Raw genomic sequence first — 15,398 nt, 5'->3', positions numbered from 1 at the left:
TATCTCGGGGTTACAATTATTTGAATCTCACTTTTAAAAAAATTATCTACTTCATTAACTGCCGTGCCACCAGCTCCCCTCCCACTCCTCCTGTAGCCCACCCGCAAGCCTCAGGACTCCTGCATGTGCCTGAGCCCCCAATGTGCACCACTGCCAGGGGACAAGGAAGTTACCATGTTCTGGCAAGGCCCTTCCAACCTTTCTCCGATGCCCTTCAAACAAAGGGGAAGCAGAATTCTCCACTCATACTACAAGACGTTCAGGATCGGGCAACCAGATGCCCCTCCTGAGCTGCAGCAGGGCTCACCCACCCGCATTCCGCCGTCGGGGCGGCAGCACAAGGTGTTCCCGCTTTGCTGTTAGCCCAGAACCACTGTTTGAGCGGGAGAGGAGCAGCTCCGGGCATGCACCGACACCCTTGGCCTCGCTTTCCCCTGCAGGAGCCAGCTGCTGGGTGCTGGGTGATCACCAGCCGGCCCTGACCTCGTCCTCCAGCCTCTCTCTAACACACCAACAGGAGAGAGGGTGTTTCCCAGTCAGCGCCTGTTCATGGGTCTTAGATTAACCCTCAGCTTCTACTTTATTCCAAAGCAACCAGGGCAACCTAAAATTAACAGGTAAAAGATGCTTTCTGAAAATCAGAGTCGAATTGCATCAGTTTGGCCATGGGGATGTGCTCCTCTAGGGTCTGGGGTATGGTAGGAAAGGAGCAGGGTAGGCCCTGGGTGACTTGGCAGCACAGGGTCACTTCCCGGGGACCCCCGTTTTGTGGCAGGCAGAGCAGTGAGGAGCCCATCAGAGCAGGTTCATTACCACAAGTGCTTTCCCTGCACCAGAGGAGTCTCCTCACAAAACTGCTGTGCACAGAGGGACCAAGCCAAAGCAAACGCTGGGGCCAGTGCTCCGCTTCTGCCCTGGGACTGTAAAACGCCTTCACTCTTCGAGCGGCTGAAGCTGCACCACAGCCTGCTGGCAGTTAACGCCTGCAGCAGCGGGGGACTCTCATCGCCCCCCACATCTGCCTTCCTGCAGGAACTCCTGTTGCTTTGCTACTCAACACAACACCGCCTCTGCTTTAGAAGACCAAACTGATCAAGCTTTACGCCAGATTTATCAGCCATTCTTCCTAGGCAGCTCTTCTTGAAGCAAGATGACGGAGCTGCCAGGAGAGCTCTGACAATGAGCTGCTGGTGGCACCGAACTGTGTCAGGGAGCTCAGCCTCATCCGGCTGAGTGAGGACGCTTCCCTGAGACCTGACTGGAATCGCTGTGGCCTTATGGACGCATACGAGTCCCTTCCCGCTCTTCTCCCATGGGAGGGCCTGAATCCGTGGAGCCCCGGCACCCCGTGTCCATCAAGTGCAGAGACTCTCTGCAGCCAACGGCTGCCCTGGGACCCGGCATCACTCCCCAGCGCAGGGCTCCGGCACATCCCACACTTCCCCATGGGCTGCTTGTGCAACGTTTCCCCTTCAAAATGACTCAAACATGGCCTCTCGGTCCCCATTCAGCCCCCTCCTCCCCATCGCTGCACGGGGACACACGCCGCAGTGAAGAGCTCTTGGGATCTTGCCTTCAGAGCTCATTGTCCCAGCACATCTTAAAATGCTGCTGCTTGCTCGCACAGGAGCACCAGCGACTGAAATAGCAATTAAATACAAGTAATTAGTGTCTGAAGGTGACGGCGAGCCCAGCTGGAGCCAAAGGAGAGGGGCTGCTCCTGCCTGGACTCCCCTCTCACGGCACGAGCACCCACACCTCAGCCAAAGCAGCACCGACCCGCAGACCCCCCCGCGCTTACAGGGCTCTGGGTATTTGTCAGGAGTTTGGGACTGACGGTGTTGTGGTGTGGAGTGGGGAGAAATCCCACCCCGGCCAGCCCCGCTGCTGTCCCAGCCTTGCTTCAAAGGCTGCACACAGAAACCTCACTCTCCCTTGGAAAACAATTTTTGCTTTTAAGTGAAATAAACAGGGAAAGAAAAGACTTTCAAGTTCCTCCTTGCTGCAACGACTTCGCTTCGACATACTCCCTTTCCTCTCCGAAAATAGAAGAGCTATTCAAAAAAGATGCGAGAAGAAAAAAGGAACTGAATAGAGGAAAAAGGAAAGAAAAAATGGAGCCCCAAGGGGGTGGAGAAAAACAGAATGAAAAGACAGCAAAAGTAAAGAAAAGGGATGAAAAATAAAGGAGGGGGAAGAGAGAGACAGACAGAGAAGCTTTGAAAAGAAAGAATGCTCCCAGCCTGAATACAGTGTGCACGAAAAAAAGAGCGCTTGAAAAGAAACAGCCAGATGAAATGACCTCTCATTCACAGCCTGTGCCAATCACCACCACAATGTAAATCCTTTCTTCTTTTCTGCATTCTCTCTCTTTCCAGCGGGGGCAGAGGGAAGAGGAAGAAAGGGGAGTTAATTCTCAGCATAGCAGAAAATAAATCTGCTCTTTGCTAACTCCCTGAAAGAGACGCCGAGCTACTTTTAAAAATACCTCTCCCAGTAATCACACATGCAGATATGTAAAAAAAGTAAATGAAATTCTGCACTGAGTGGGTCTGGGAAGGACTGTCCTCACGCAGAAGGTCCCCCAGAAGAAAAGGCACCACACTGTCCCTTGGAAAAACCACAGAGCAAATACCCGGAGAAAACAGATCTGTAGAAACAAGCGTGGCCATGAAAAGCAACCGGTGCCAGAGATTCAGGTCGAAACCCAAACCCTGCCGAGAAAGATGAGGGATGGTCGTGACAGATGCAAACCCAGGGGCCCGGTTCTGGGCCAGGTGCTGCGAGTGCAACGGGTGGGCCGGTGCAACCCCCAAACCTGTCTGCAAAGCCCAGCACTGTCCCGTTTTGTTCAGTGTCTTCAGCAGAGGTGGGGGGGAAACAGACCCTCACGTGTGGAGGTGAACCCCAAAGACAGGGGCACTGGGAGAGCACTGAGGAGAAAACACTGACAATGGAGCCCCCCAGGACAGCAGGGTCCTCCTGGGATGGAGCAAAACCGAGCAGGAGGCAACAAGCAGCCGGGGTTCCTGCAGGCAGTGAGCTCGCAGTGGGCTCACAATGCTGCCGGACAGCAAAGCCGGCCCAGGCGGCCAGTGAGAGCTCGCGGCAGGCGGAGATGACGCTCCTGGTCCAGCAGCTGCTCAGCATCGCTCCTGCTCAGCATCCCCCGGTGCAGGGGTTAATCATAAACCACGGGGACCTCAAAGCAGAGCAGTAAAAGGGACTGGGAGTCGGAGGAACCGATATGCAAGTAGGAGGTTGGGCACCCCCCTGTGTATAACCCAGCTGGCTGGTTGTAAAAGGGGAAAAACAACCAAAATGTTGTAAATGGGAGATGTGTGTCACCCTGAAGGGAGCGGGAGTTGCTGGATGGGATGTGGGGACCGAGGGTAGACAGACTCACTTTCAGGAGCATTGCTGCCCTCATTCTTGGGAACAATTTTAATACGTTTTTTATACTCCCCATGTGTGGAGCTTGCCCACATATAGGCAGTGCTTCCCGCGTGGTGCTGGGCCCCACCACCCCCTTCCCACCCGGGCTCCGTCCTGCGCTGGGCTGCAAGAATGGAGGAACAGGGACACAGGGGCTGCCCAGAGTCACTCCCGGCAGCCAGAAATGTCCAACCAGAGCTAAAGGCTGGGAGGAAAGTGGACACTCTGGACTGCACGTGATTTTGCTGATAAGTTCAATCTTCCCGTGTGCTGAACAGTGGCAGGGAAACGCTCCCCCCAAGCCCCCACATTACCCCCCTCACTGCGGGGAAGGGGGAGATGGCGTCTCCGCATCCGCCCTCACCTCTGCTGGGCTGGGTAATATGATAATCATAGCCAAGAGGGTCTAATTTGAGTATGTTAATTAATACTTGACCAGATAATCTTTCACATGTAAAACTTGTCAGAGCTTCTGAAGCTGCTATCACGGGTAAGTGGAGCCCGGTCCTGCTGCCAGCACGGAGGATGATCTGAGCGGGAGAGGAGCTGCCGGCTGAGGGGACATTTCATGTCTCCTCCGTGAACTTCAGATTTTCAGGCTGTTCTGCCTTTGAGAAAACGGCTACCAACCGCACCAGCCCTGCGAGCCAGCAGCCACAGGGCCATCCCTGAGCACCACCAGCCGCGGTTTGCTGTTAGTGAACGGGAAAGATCCCCGATAAGCCTTTGTGAGGTGAAGTATGGAGAAAAAACGCAGGATCTCCCGGCAAAATAACTTGGGGAATTATCTCCAACACATGACATCTCCTCTGCAGAACTCACAGGTGACACCAGCCATGGGGGCAGAAATGTTAAAGAACAAACACATCAAGTGCAATTTTCTATAGCCCGCTGGTGAAAGGAGGAGGGAGAACCGGAGCTTTCCCGCAGAGGTACGGGCAGGGGCTGGGGAGTCACTGGGCCCCCTCCCACCCACGCCAGGCACCAGGCCGGGCCCTCCACCTCCCCTGGCAGTGCTGGCCCGGGGACAGACGCAGGCGTCTGCGGGGGATCTGCTGGCGGGGCACCAACGTGGTCGCATTTGTGGGATGGGGGGAACGGCTGCGCAGCCCAGGGGACGTGGGCTGCTCTGCCCCATACCACTGCAGGAGAGCCCTTGCTGTGGGCAGCGAGGGTGCAGGCAGCCTGCCCTGCTCTGGTGCAGCACGAGCATCCCCCCAGCTGCAGGTGCCTTGTCTCCCCGCAGTTTTAGGGCACAAATCAAAGTTTGCTGTGTCCGCTCTCCTCCTGAGGTCCTGACAGTCTCCAGCAGCCACAGAGACGAAGAGCAAACCGTGAGGGGGTGAAAGGGGAGTCGGACGAATGAAGGACACCCCCAGAGTGTCCCCCCCCAGCCTCTGCACCCAGCCCGGCAGCTCCGGGCACCATCCCCGCAGCAGGTTTACAGTGACACCCAAACTGGAGCCGTGGGGTGAGAGGGGGGAGACAAGTCAGAGACAGTTGTCCACGGGACTCAGGCCCCCAGCTCCATCCTCACACCAGGACCCACCACCGCAGGGTCACCCGTGGTGACAAACAGCCAGTACCGAGGGCTTCGCTAGCCCTTGTCCTGGCTAACAGGGCCACCGCAGCCTCTGGTGCTGCCGCCGCTACCCGGCATCGCTGGCTGTAGAGAGGCTGTTTGTGCCCCTGACCGCGCCTGTGTGCGTTGGGGGTTTGGGCGGGCACGGCTCCACCCCGCGTTGCTCTCAGCCTCGCAAAACTCAGCAAACAGTTCTCCAAGCCCTGGTGCATGCACACCGGCCCCGGCCACCCTGCCGGGGACCAGGGACAGCAGTTTGTCCCCAGCCCCAAGTGCTGGCACCACGGGAACACAAAGAGCCTGTTTCAAAATACCAAACTTTTGTCATTAAAGGAAAAAATCCTCCAGCGTGGAGCCTAACCTGACACAGATGAAAAGTCTGAAACGGTGACAGGTAAAACTGAAGCCAGTGAAGTCAGAGTGACTGATATGGAAAGCGCCTCTTCAAGCCAGGAGGCACCGCGTCCGCCCTAATGAAGGATAATGAATGTACGGCAGCTACAGGACAGGTGCTTCAAAAAATAAAGGCTGTATATATAATTTCAGACTATTTGAGAGTCTATGAGACAGTGAAGTTGGGGGATTTTCTTTTTTTTCTTTAAGCTGAGCTACTTTTTATCCCACTTCAGACACATCAGTGAGGAACCCATGGGGGTGATCTCTGCAGAAAGGTTCCCTGCACAAAGGGCTCCACATCCGACGTCCCTCACGTTCCTGGGGACTTCAGGGGAGCAGAAACTTGGATTTTGAAATCTGAGTCCTGAAACGCATCAGACGGGACCAGCAGTGAGCAGAGCCCAGTGACACCCCGAGGCGCATCCAGCTGTTGGGGCAAGGGGCTGCACGTTCCCTTGCAGTCGATTGACAGGATCGACGTGGCTGCCACCAGCCACCTACAAGCCATCAAACTGTTGGCCTTTCTGCACGGCAGATGCCTTTTAAATCCATGGCAGCCAGAGGACCATGGTTGTTTGTCTGGCAGGGGAAGGCAAAGGTTCTTGCTGATCTGGAGGAACGCTGCGTTGACGACGTACTCCTGAGGGGCTGACGTGGCCAAGCTAAAAGAAATTTCTGCTTATTGCACTTATGTTTTTCTGTATGTTATCATGTGGTGAGGGTTCGCCCAGCACTCCTGACGCCAAGTGGAGGCTGAGATTTTACCCAAGCGCTGCCTATTTGTTTATTTATTTGAAATAGAGTTCAAAGGACGGAGTTTGGCACCACTGTCCGGAGCGTGTGAACCCGGCTGGAGCGTCGGGCACGGGCACGACCTCACGCACCTGGAGCTTGCCCTGCGCCATGCTAGGGCCCCACAGATCACTGCCGTTTCACTCCTGAACCCGGAGCAGATGTCAGGCAGGGAGAAAGAGCTCAAAGGCTGATACAAGGGAAAACTCAGTGGACAAACTCTGGCTGTGACTGAGGAGGGTGGGAACGTTTGTACTTTTTACTCATCTTAATAAATATTTTATAATGCATCTGCAGGGCTGGTTTTGTCTACAGGCGTTTTGCCTCTGCTTTGGCAGCACCATGGGCTGGCTCACACTCGGGTCTGCTTGAACCACCCCAGTCCCCATTTTTATCACAATCTGCATAATTGCTGTATTTTGCACTCTTTCTTCTTACAGCAAGAAAGTCCTATAAATATACAGAATATTCAGCTGTTGAAATAATTTGCTTATATGTGTCCCTTGTTGATAATCATAAAATGAAACCAAACCACTCAAGCCCCCATAAATCAAGGCTTGCTCTCTGCAGACGAGTTCTGCAATTACCCTGACGGGCTTCACAAGCACGTGCTGAACAGCCAAGGCGTAAAACGGGGAAGGACAAGAAGAAATTCAGCAAAAAGTCTTGGCATCACCAATGGAAAACGCTCTTTCAGTTCTGCCTACAGCTCTGTCTTCTAGAAAGTCATTTTTCTCTGGAGGGCACCCATGCCGACAAACCCAGGCCCTGGGTCTGCAGCTCCTCTCATGAGCAAGGGCTGCAGGGTGAGCACGAAATAGCCATGGTTAAAATAGACCGTCATCTCCGGAGCAAAGCCAAGAGGCAAAGCAAGGAGGGCAGGTCGGTCGATGCCTGAAAATGGTAACTCTCAGATGGCTCAAAAAAATAAAAGATTGCAACTGGCACAGAGTAGGGGGGTATTAACAGTCAGATTTTATGGTGCCCCCATTTCAGATGGCTGGGGGTTCAACACCCGAGAGTAGAAAGTCCTCTGAGAGGAAGGGGAATCCCACAGTCCCGTGGATGCGTGCCCTGGCTGGAACGGCAGCCAGCTCCCCAGAATACCCAAGAGAAAACATCCCAATGCTGTCCTCCAGCTTGCGCTTTTGCTTCCAGTCCTGGCCGTGATGAGCCCACATGCCCCAAGACACCCCCTGATCTGAAGTTTAACCCTCCCCAGCCCCGTCTGGAAGGGTCCTGAGACAGCGGCCTCAGCACAGGGGAGTGAGAACAGGCCAAGGGAGAAGGATGGGAAAACCACCTTCGGGAACACTTAAAGAACTAAAAATTTGGAAGAAAAAGCAGGGGAATGACAGAGAGCTCATTAAACCCAGCATAGTACAGACAAGTGATGAGATGTCAGAGAAAGGGCAGAGAGGGGAGAAGTGACCCGGCACCACAGAGCACGGACACAAGACAATGCTGCTGCCGAGAAACAGGAAAGATAAATTTAGAGACAGCCAGCAAGCGCTCTTCCTCCTGCAGCTCTGCCTGTCCTTCCTCCCTCTCCCTCACTGGGTTGCCCATGACTCCAGCTTGGTGTGGCTTCTGCTTGCCAGGGGCAAAGCCTGGCTCTTCCCCCGTCCCGGTGGGGCCACCGGGAGCAAACCCAGCCCTGTTGCCGTGCCAGCTGCTGGAGCGGTGGCAGGAAACAGCAGCGCCTCATAGGGAAGGATGTGAAAGGCTTCAGAAGGACAGCACCCAGCAAGAGATTTCATTTCTGCACCAACGGTCTGTGGCCTCAGCCTGTAATCCCCACAAAATTCCCCTTTTTAACTACAGCGGCACCCATGCTGCCCAGCAAAGTGCATCTGGGTGTACAGAGCCGGCGCAGAAACATGGTTTCACGTACACAAGATGTGGAAGTAAAACAATGAACACGTCCACGTGCTGCTTCCTGGTTAAAACACATTCTTCCTCAAACTGACGTGCTGAGATAAAGCCTTTAAAGGATTGACTGATATTTCCTTCTTAGTCAAAACCTCTTTGTGTCCATCATTTGCTGGCTGCACTGGAGATACTCACGGCTTTGCATACAAGAGGGAAGCGTGCTGTTCATTGGGGCACAGGGGCCCACAGAATGTGCTGAAGAGCAAGGGGAAAGAGGCGAAGAATAGAGTTTTGATTTTAACTAAATTCACTCATTTCAATCACTCTGCGTCACAGCATCCACTTAAAACACGCCTGCACTGGGAGCTGCTTTTCCTGCTGCAGCGCTGACGTCTCCAGCCCCAGCGCCCGGGCAGGTACAGCTCCTCCGGGCACCGCGGCAGCTCTAACACCAAACTGCCAACACCTCCGGGGCAGGTTTGTCAGGCCCTCCCCTGTCCTTCATGCTGTGGGCAGCTCTGCACCACCTGCTGCCTGAAAGCTCAGTGGCATTTCCAGTGGCATCACCCCTCCTGCTTTATTTAGGGAGCAACATCCTACCCATTGGTCATAGCTGCATCCTAAAACTCTTCACCTGACCTGCTGGTTTGTCTGATCTTGGTCAATTCAGTTAATTTTTAACCTTCTAAGGTGAAGAACAGTTACAATTTTTCCTCCTTTGTAGGCTACTACTCAATTACCCTCACAAAATGTCACCGTCACCATGCTCCACACTGTGCTGCCCTTTCCCTCCCCTGGACCGCTCCTGAAGAGCATGTATTACTTTCGGGGGAAAACCAGGGTTTCTCTGGTCTCCCACTCATCCCTCCCCACACAAGCTGGAGTGAAACCTCAGTGCTTCTGCTCCTTGCCGCCCCATGCCAAGTGGCTCCCCGCCGGCTGCCACTCCGGGACCTCCCCAAGCCCTTGGCACCCTGAGCCAGCAATGTCCCGATCCCCCTCCACCCAGCACCGCACCCACAAATTGCACAGAACCCCTGTGCTGAGGGAGGCCACGCTCTGTGTCGGCTGGATCCTGCCAGCTCGGGACCCCCCCGGTGACGCGGGATGGGCCTGAACACACGCCAGTCCCTCCACCTCGCCACCAGCCTCCTGATCCATCTCACTCCTGCAGACTTGCACAAACTCAGTGTAACATTTTCATCCCCCCAGCCTTGAGGAGGGCATTGCAGAGTTAAAAATAACGTGTCTTGTTTTTAAAAATCCATTTGTACAACTTTGATGCCCCTCGAGGCTCCTGGACAGTCCCCAGGCCTGCAGGAGGTACCTTGTTCTAATTCAGCATCCTGCCCCTGCTCAGCCTCTGGTGCTCCCCCATCACCCAGTTATCTCTTTTTTACCTCAAAGCAAGTCTTGCAAAGTTTTACATGAACTTTCTACAAGTTTTTTCCTTGCCCTGCACAAAAGAGCAATCTGGACACTGCCTGTCTCCCTGTGAAATCAGAGGCCGCCTGAGAAGGAAGGAAGGAAGGGTGGGAGATGAAGCATTTCTTGCCACTTGAGAATGTTCACAGCGATCCAGGAGACCTGTCATCTAAAAAACAAGAAGCCTCCCCCCGCCCCAGGTCACTTCTTTAATAAAACCCCCTTGATACATTGTGGAGAACATGGTACAAATGCTCATAGAAACGGGAGGATGGTGACAGCACAAGGGCACCATGGAAGCTACACGCTTTACAAAGAGATTTTTAGGCAGGATGCTTACATGTTTTTTCTATTTCTTTCCGTTAGAAATACTTCGCTGTCACTCAAATGCTGGACAGACCGCTGAGAGTAAAGATCAGGAAAATTTAAATCCACGTTTCCCCCCCTTAACTTAAAGTTTGGGAAAGAAACTGCATTACATGCTTGTTCTCTTGGCGGGAGAGAACCCCACTCCTCCATCGTGCCTGGGGCAAAGGAGAGCGGGACCCTCCTCTCTCTCAGACACAGAACCCCCGCAGCTCCCTCCAGCCAGAGCCTCCTTCCTGGCTGACTTCTCGTGCTCCACTCCACCGCACCGTGCTTTTGACAGAAATTGGGTTTTTAGGGAAAGCTGAGCCTGGCCGCGGGTGGGCTGCGCTGGGCCCCTCTCCTGACGCAAACACTGCCGCGACATGCTGCCGTGGGTGAGAGGGACCCAGGGAGGAGGAGGAGGAGGAGATGTGCACAGGACTGGAGGAGGAAAATATGGGACAGCGGGACAAAGGGAAAACGCTCCTCACCGGATCACAGTCCTCTCACCAAGGTCAAGCCCTGTGGGAAGGACTCAGGGACCTCAGCGGGGACCGTGACTCATCCCGAGGGCTGCAGGCAGGCACAAAGGAGGGACCGCGACACGGCCGGCACGTCTCGGCTACCCAACCACGTCCTTCCCGTCCAACCTGCGTCGCCCCTGCGCCCAGCACGCCCCGAACAGGTATCTGGGACACCTCACACCCTGCCCTGGGAGCTGGCGTCCCCAGGCTCAGGCAGGGCAGGCTCAGCTGGGCTCGGCCTGCCAGTGCTCGCCGGAGGAGACATGATGGGTCAGGGGAAACCAACACCTGTGGCAGGCAAAGGGGGAGCAATGGCAGTAAAACCGACAGGAGAAGCCCCGCTCCCGGCCTGGTGGGGACAGCATTTGGCTCTAGCCTTGCCGCCGGCCTGACACCACGATGTGACCCGCTCAGTTGATATTAAGGAGACCATGCTCAAGCAGATGCTGAATTGGACCCTCTTCTCAACAAAGAATAAATGTAAAATAAGTGTAAGGAATGTAGACAACACTCACTCACGGGATTTTATGCTGGCATGTTCTTTGCAGTACAAAAACACCATTTTGCCTAATCCTTAACATTTCCAGATGTACAGTAGAGTAGGATGACTCTCATCCCTCTCTATACCCTGTTTCCTAAACTAATTTATAAATGAAAAACCTTCTTTGCATTGTGGTCCAATAAAACCAACTAAAACCACTTTCTCAGAGATGAAAGCAAAGCCTTCCATGTCAAAAGGAACAAGAGGAGACACGCTACTTGGGTGCCCACTGCCTCTGCTGCGGGTATCCAGGGCTAATCCTCCAGTCACCTCCCAGGTTTACGTTGGGAACGTTTCTCAGGGTGTAGCAGAGCTCAAGTTACTCTGATCTAATTTCTCATTTTATAGGGCTACGATGGGATCGCTGAGCGAGGAGGGTGTTAATGGGAGCCTGCTCGCAGACGAGGAGCCCAGCCCAGCAGGTTGATACTGGGGCTCTGCCTTTGCTGGCTCCGGTGAGGAGGGTTCGCGTGGCTCCCACGGGCAGAGAAGCTGTCACCCAGGGGTGGGAGCTGAGGGCACTGCTCACAGCGATGCTGTTTGCTGCTGAAACGGTGCTTGATGCCACAGTGGCTGGAGTCGGTGACCCCTCGGGGCTCCCAAGGGGACGCCAAGACCAGTGCCCCTGTCGCGACTTCTCAGGAGTCTCCCTGGGGAAGCCGGTGGGTCTGGGGTCTCCCCCCAACCTCAGGGGCATCTGCGGCCGGCCCGGACTACCCGCACAAACCCGGCTGGAACCGCTGTGCAACTGGCTTCGTGAGAACGCTGCACGTCGGGGACACGAGAAGCTGCCAAGCCAAGGGCAGGAGCACGACGTGGGGTGCAGGAGCCCAGCAGGGTCTGTGGCGCTGCTGGGTCGGGACCCGGCAGGAGGTCAGGCCTCGGGATGCCGCCTTCCACTCCCGTCACTCCCCCTCCCCTGCCCACACAGGCTGCTCACAAAGAAACTACTAATGATTGGCTAATTAATTAATTATAACTAATTCAACCACCGCGTCCTGTTGATTAACAGGGAGCTATCAAAGGGCTGCACAAACAGGGGGGCCCGGGCGAGCCGCTGTCCCCGGCAGGGACGCAGGGGACAAAGCAGCCCCTGGCCCGGCAGCAGTGGTGCCCCCAGACCTTCCTATGAAGCCGTCGGGGGTGTCCGGCACCGGGAAATCTGGGGGGACCTCCGTGATGGGAAGCGCAAGCGGGACCTACCCGCTGCGGGACGGAGCAGGTTGGGCCCCGCGGGGCCACGCACACACACACACACACACACACACACACACACACACACACACACACACACAACTCCCCCCCACCGTGGCACTTTCCCTCTGTCGCTGTAAGCAGGGGGGAGCACACCCGGGACAGCCGCCGTCGGGCCGGATCCCAGCGCCTGGAAACTGTACCCAAACTTGGGGTGCGGCCCACGCGGGGACCCCCCGGCTTTCGCCCCTGTCCCCACCAGTGCCGTGAACCCGCCGCCCCGTGTGCGTCCCCCCCCCCGCCCCGAGTCGGGGCACCCCGGGGTGCTGGTCGGCGACCGCCCCGACGCCCAACCCGCCCTCTCCCCCTCCGGGCATCCCCCCTCACGCGTGTTACCTGCGTGGGCTCCCCCTCCCATCCTCCCCCCACACCACACCCCCGGGGCTGACGCTTCCACCGCGTTCCCTCCCTCAACAGGTACCGACCCCGCGGCCGGGCTCGGCCCGGGCCGCCCTCCCCGCAACTTTACCGGAAAGTTTGCGAGCGGCCACGGGGAAACTTGTCGGCGGGGAGCTGGGGGCGGGGTGGGGGGAGCGGAGGACCCACGTGCGGAGCGGACACGGCCCCCCCCCTTCCCCCCCCGCCGCCTCCCTCCCGCCGCCATCGCTCCCGTCTCCGTCGCGGGAGGAAGGTGGAAGGGAAAAAGGCGGCGACGTATCGGTGGCTGCGGAGCGGCGGGGGGGGTCACCCCCCAACCCCCCCACTGCTCCGGTGGTGGCGGACGGCGGCGGGGCGGGGGGAGCCCGGCGGCGGGGACTCACCGTGCGCTCCCGCGGCGGCTCCGCGGGGCGGCGGCGGCGGCTCCGGGCCCGGCGCTGGGTGCGCAGGAAGGAAGAAGGAGGGAATGAGGCAGAGCTGACGTGAAGGGATGCAAAACAGCTCCTCCTAACTCGGCCGCCGGCGGCCGCCCTTTATCTCCCCGCCGTGCCCCCGCGTCCCCCCCCACCCCCAACTTTCCCGAGCACCGCGATCCCCGCTCCCGTGCGTGTGTCCCCCCCCCCTCCTCCTCCCCCAGCCCGCGCATCCCCCGGAGCCGGGTCCGCCCTCGGTACCGGGTGCGGGGAACAAAGCTGCGGGGCGCGGCTCGTCTGATGGTAACGGGGATGGGGGTGTCCGATAGGGACCCCCGCCCCCCCGCCGCTCGGGGCATCTCCTCCTCCACGGTGGCCACCCAAGATCCCTGACCCCAGGGGTTATTTTATCCTGCGGATGAGTATCGCTCCGTTTTGGGGGGGGCTTATCCCCCCCAGAGAGGGATGCCCGGAGGAGCTCTGTCTGTCGGGATGGGCGATGGGGCCCCTGTTGCTGCTGGGCGTTGCTCTCCTCCACGGTGGTTCTGTGGGAGAGATCCTCTGTGCCCCAGAAACCTCGCGGGGGGTTACGTTGTACCAGCTGACGGCCCCCCCTCCTCCCCAAAAATGACAAGGATGAGCAGAATTTGAGACGTTCCACAAATCCTGAGGGTCTTGGGGCAGGGTGATGCTGTTTACCCCCCCCAGAGAGGCCAGAGGCGGTGGTGGAGGGAGAGGCCAAGGTCCGCTGCGGTGGGGAGGCCGGCGGGGGCCACAGGGGCAGAAGGCGGTGGGACCCCAGAGGGAGGGACGGGGGCTGTAACATGGGGGGTAAGAGGAGCGGTTGGCCACTGCAAAGCATGTGAGCTGGCTCCCATCACAAGGAGGACGAGGGTCATGGAGGAAGGCAGACCTGAAGGCAGCCGGGATTCTGTGGGTGCGTGGGGAGAGTCTCATCGCCATGGAAGCAGGTGGGGCTGGACAGCCTAATCACAGCAAAGAGTTTGTCTAAAAACGCAGTCCTTTGTCTGGCAGACACACTTCTCCTTTTCAGTGGTTTTTTTTGTATTCTTGGGTGAAAATTGATCTCGCTGATGCGCTTAAACCATCAGTGCCTGTGGTTATGGCTTCCCACATCCTCCCCATGCACCCGTGGGCAGCCAACAACCCCTCACACGCTCCCGTTGCCCAGGGCCAAGCACGTCCAGAGACCAGACGTGGCCGGTGAGAACATTCACCTAAACTGGTGTTTCTCTCCCTGTCTTTGCAGCCCTGCCTTGCCCCACGAGCTTCGCTAAGGGTCAGGTTTGCTTGCGCAAATATTTGCAAATGTATAAAGATCCTGAACGAGGAGATTCGCTCTGCTCAGCTCCTGCCGCGGCGCACCCAGAGCACACCCAGGACCCGGCTCAGCGGGTGCCACAGCCAGGGGGAGCCAGGGCCGCAGAGGTGGGGGGCAGCCCCAGGCCCACCCGCCTGCCTGGGAGCAGCTCCGCAGCTGCCCCAGCCAATCGGGATGCAGAGACATGAGGCTGCAGCTGGTGCCAGCCAATCAGAACAGGGAGACACGAGGCTCCAGCCATCTCAGCCAATCAGGATGTGGAGACATGAGATTGCAGCTGCCGCAGCCAATCAGCACAGGGAGACATGAGGCCGCAGCTGATCCAGCCAATCAGCATGTGGAGACACAAGGGTGAAGCTGCCTCAGCCAATCAGGACAGGGATACACAAGATTGCAGCTGCCCCAGCCGATTGGAACAGGAAGACACGAGGCTGCAGCCACCCCAACCAATCAGCATGTGGAGACACAAGGGTGAAGCTGCCTCAGCCAGCCAGGACAGGGATACACAAGATTGCAGCTGCCGCAGCCAATCGGAACAGGGAGAAATGAGGCCGCAGCCACCCCAGCCAATCAGGATGTGGAGACACAAGGCTGAAGCCGCCTCAGCCAATCAGAAGAGGGAGACACAAGGCTGCAGTCGCCCCAGCCAATCAGCATGCCAGGCCAGGATCACGTGCAGCCTCTCGTGGTGGAGGCACGCCAGGTGTCTGCAGTGGTCTCAGCCAATCAGCGTGGGGGTAGAAGTGAAGCTTCGCCAATGGGTGTCCAGCCACAGAGGCCGCTCCCTCCCGCCTCCCCAGACAGCGATGGGGGGGTGGCCCCTCCCAGCTCAACACCCGCCATCTTGGTGACCCCCCGCTCTGGGTCCTTGTGGAAAGAGGGGCTGGACCCGTCCAGCGGTGGCGGAAGGGCCGTGCTCTGCCACAGCCGCTGCCCGCCGGCACGTCCCGCCCCCCACTGCTTCTGGGGTGCCATGGTGCCGTCTCCCCCCCCATCCCACCCGTGGCGCCGTCTGTTTGTTCACCCGTCACGTGGGTGAGTCCCTGCTCTCTGGCCGGAGGAAGGCTCCCGCCGCCTCGGCGTCATCCTCACACAC

General features: G+C 57.4%; 1 protein-coding gene across 2 annotated transcripts in view; it reads right to left on the bottom strand.

Moving 5' to 3' along the window:
* ZNF710 (zinc finger protein 710) overlaps window positions 1-12,978 on the bottom strand; it is a 28,662-nt gene extending 15,684 nt beyond the window's left edge. Inside the window, exon 1 of one of the 2 annotated variants that reach the window (XM_074916702.1) lies at window positions 12,931-12,978. The gene's annotated coding sequence lies outside the window, so the exon portion shown is untranslated. Of the gene's footprint in view, window positions 1-12,638; window positions 12,690-12,930 lie in introns of those variants that run through there. The other variant, XM_074916704.1, reaches the window with a different exon arrangement.
* Between the last annotated feature and the right edge of the window lie 2,420 nt (window positions 12,979-15,398).

The sequence above is a fragment of the Athene noctua genome, chromosome 13, assembly GCF_965140245.1.
Source record: "Athene noctua chromosome 13, bAthNoc1.hap1.1, whole genome shotgun sequence".
Taxonomy (NCBI): domain Eukaryota; kingdom Metazoa; phylum Chordata; class Aves; order Strigiformes; family Strigidae; genus Athene; species Athene noctua.
Note: the sequence above shows the minus strand (reverse complement) of the source record. Positions and strands in the feature narration are given on the sequence as shown.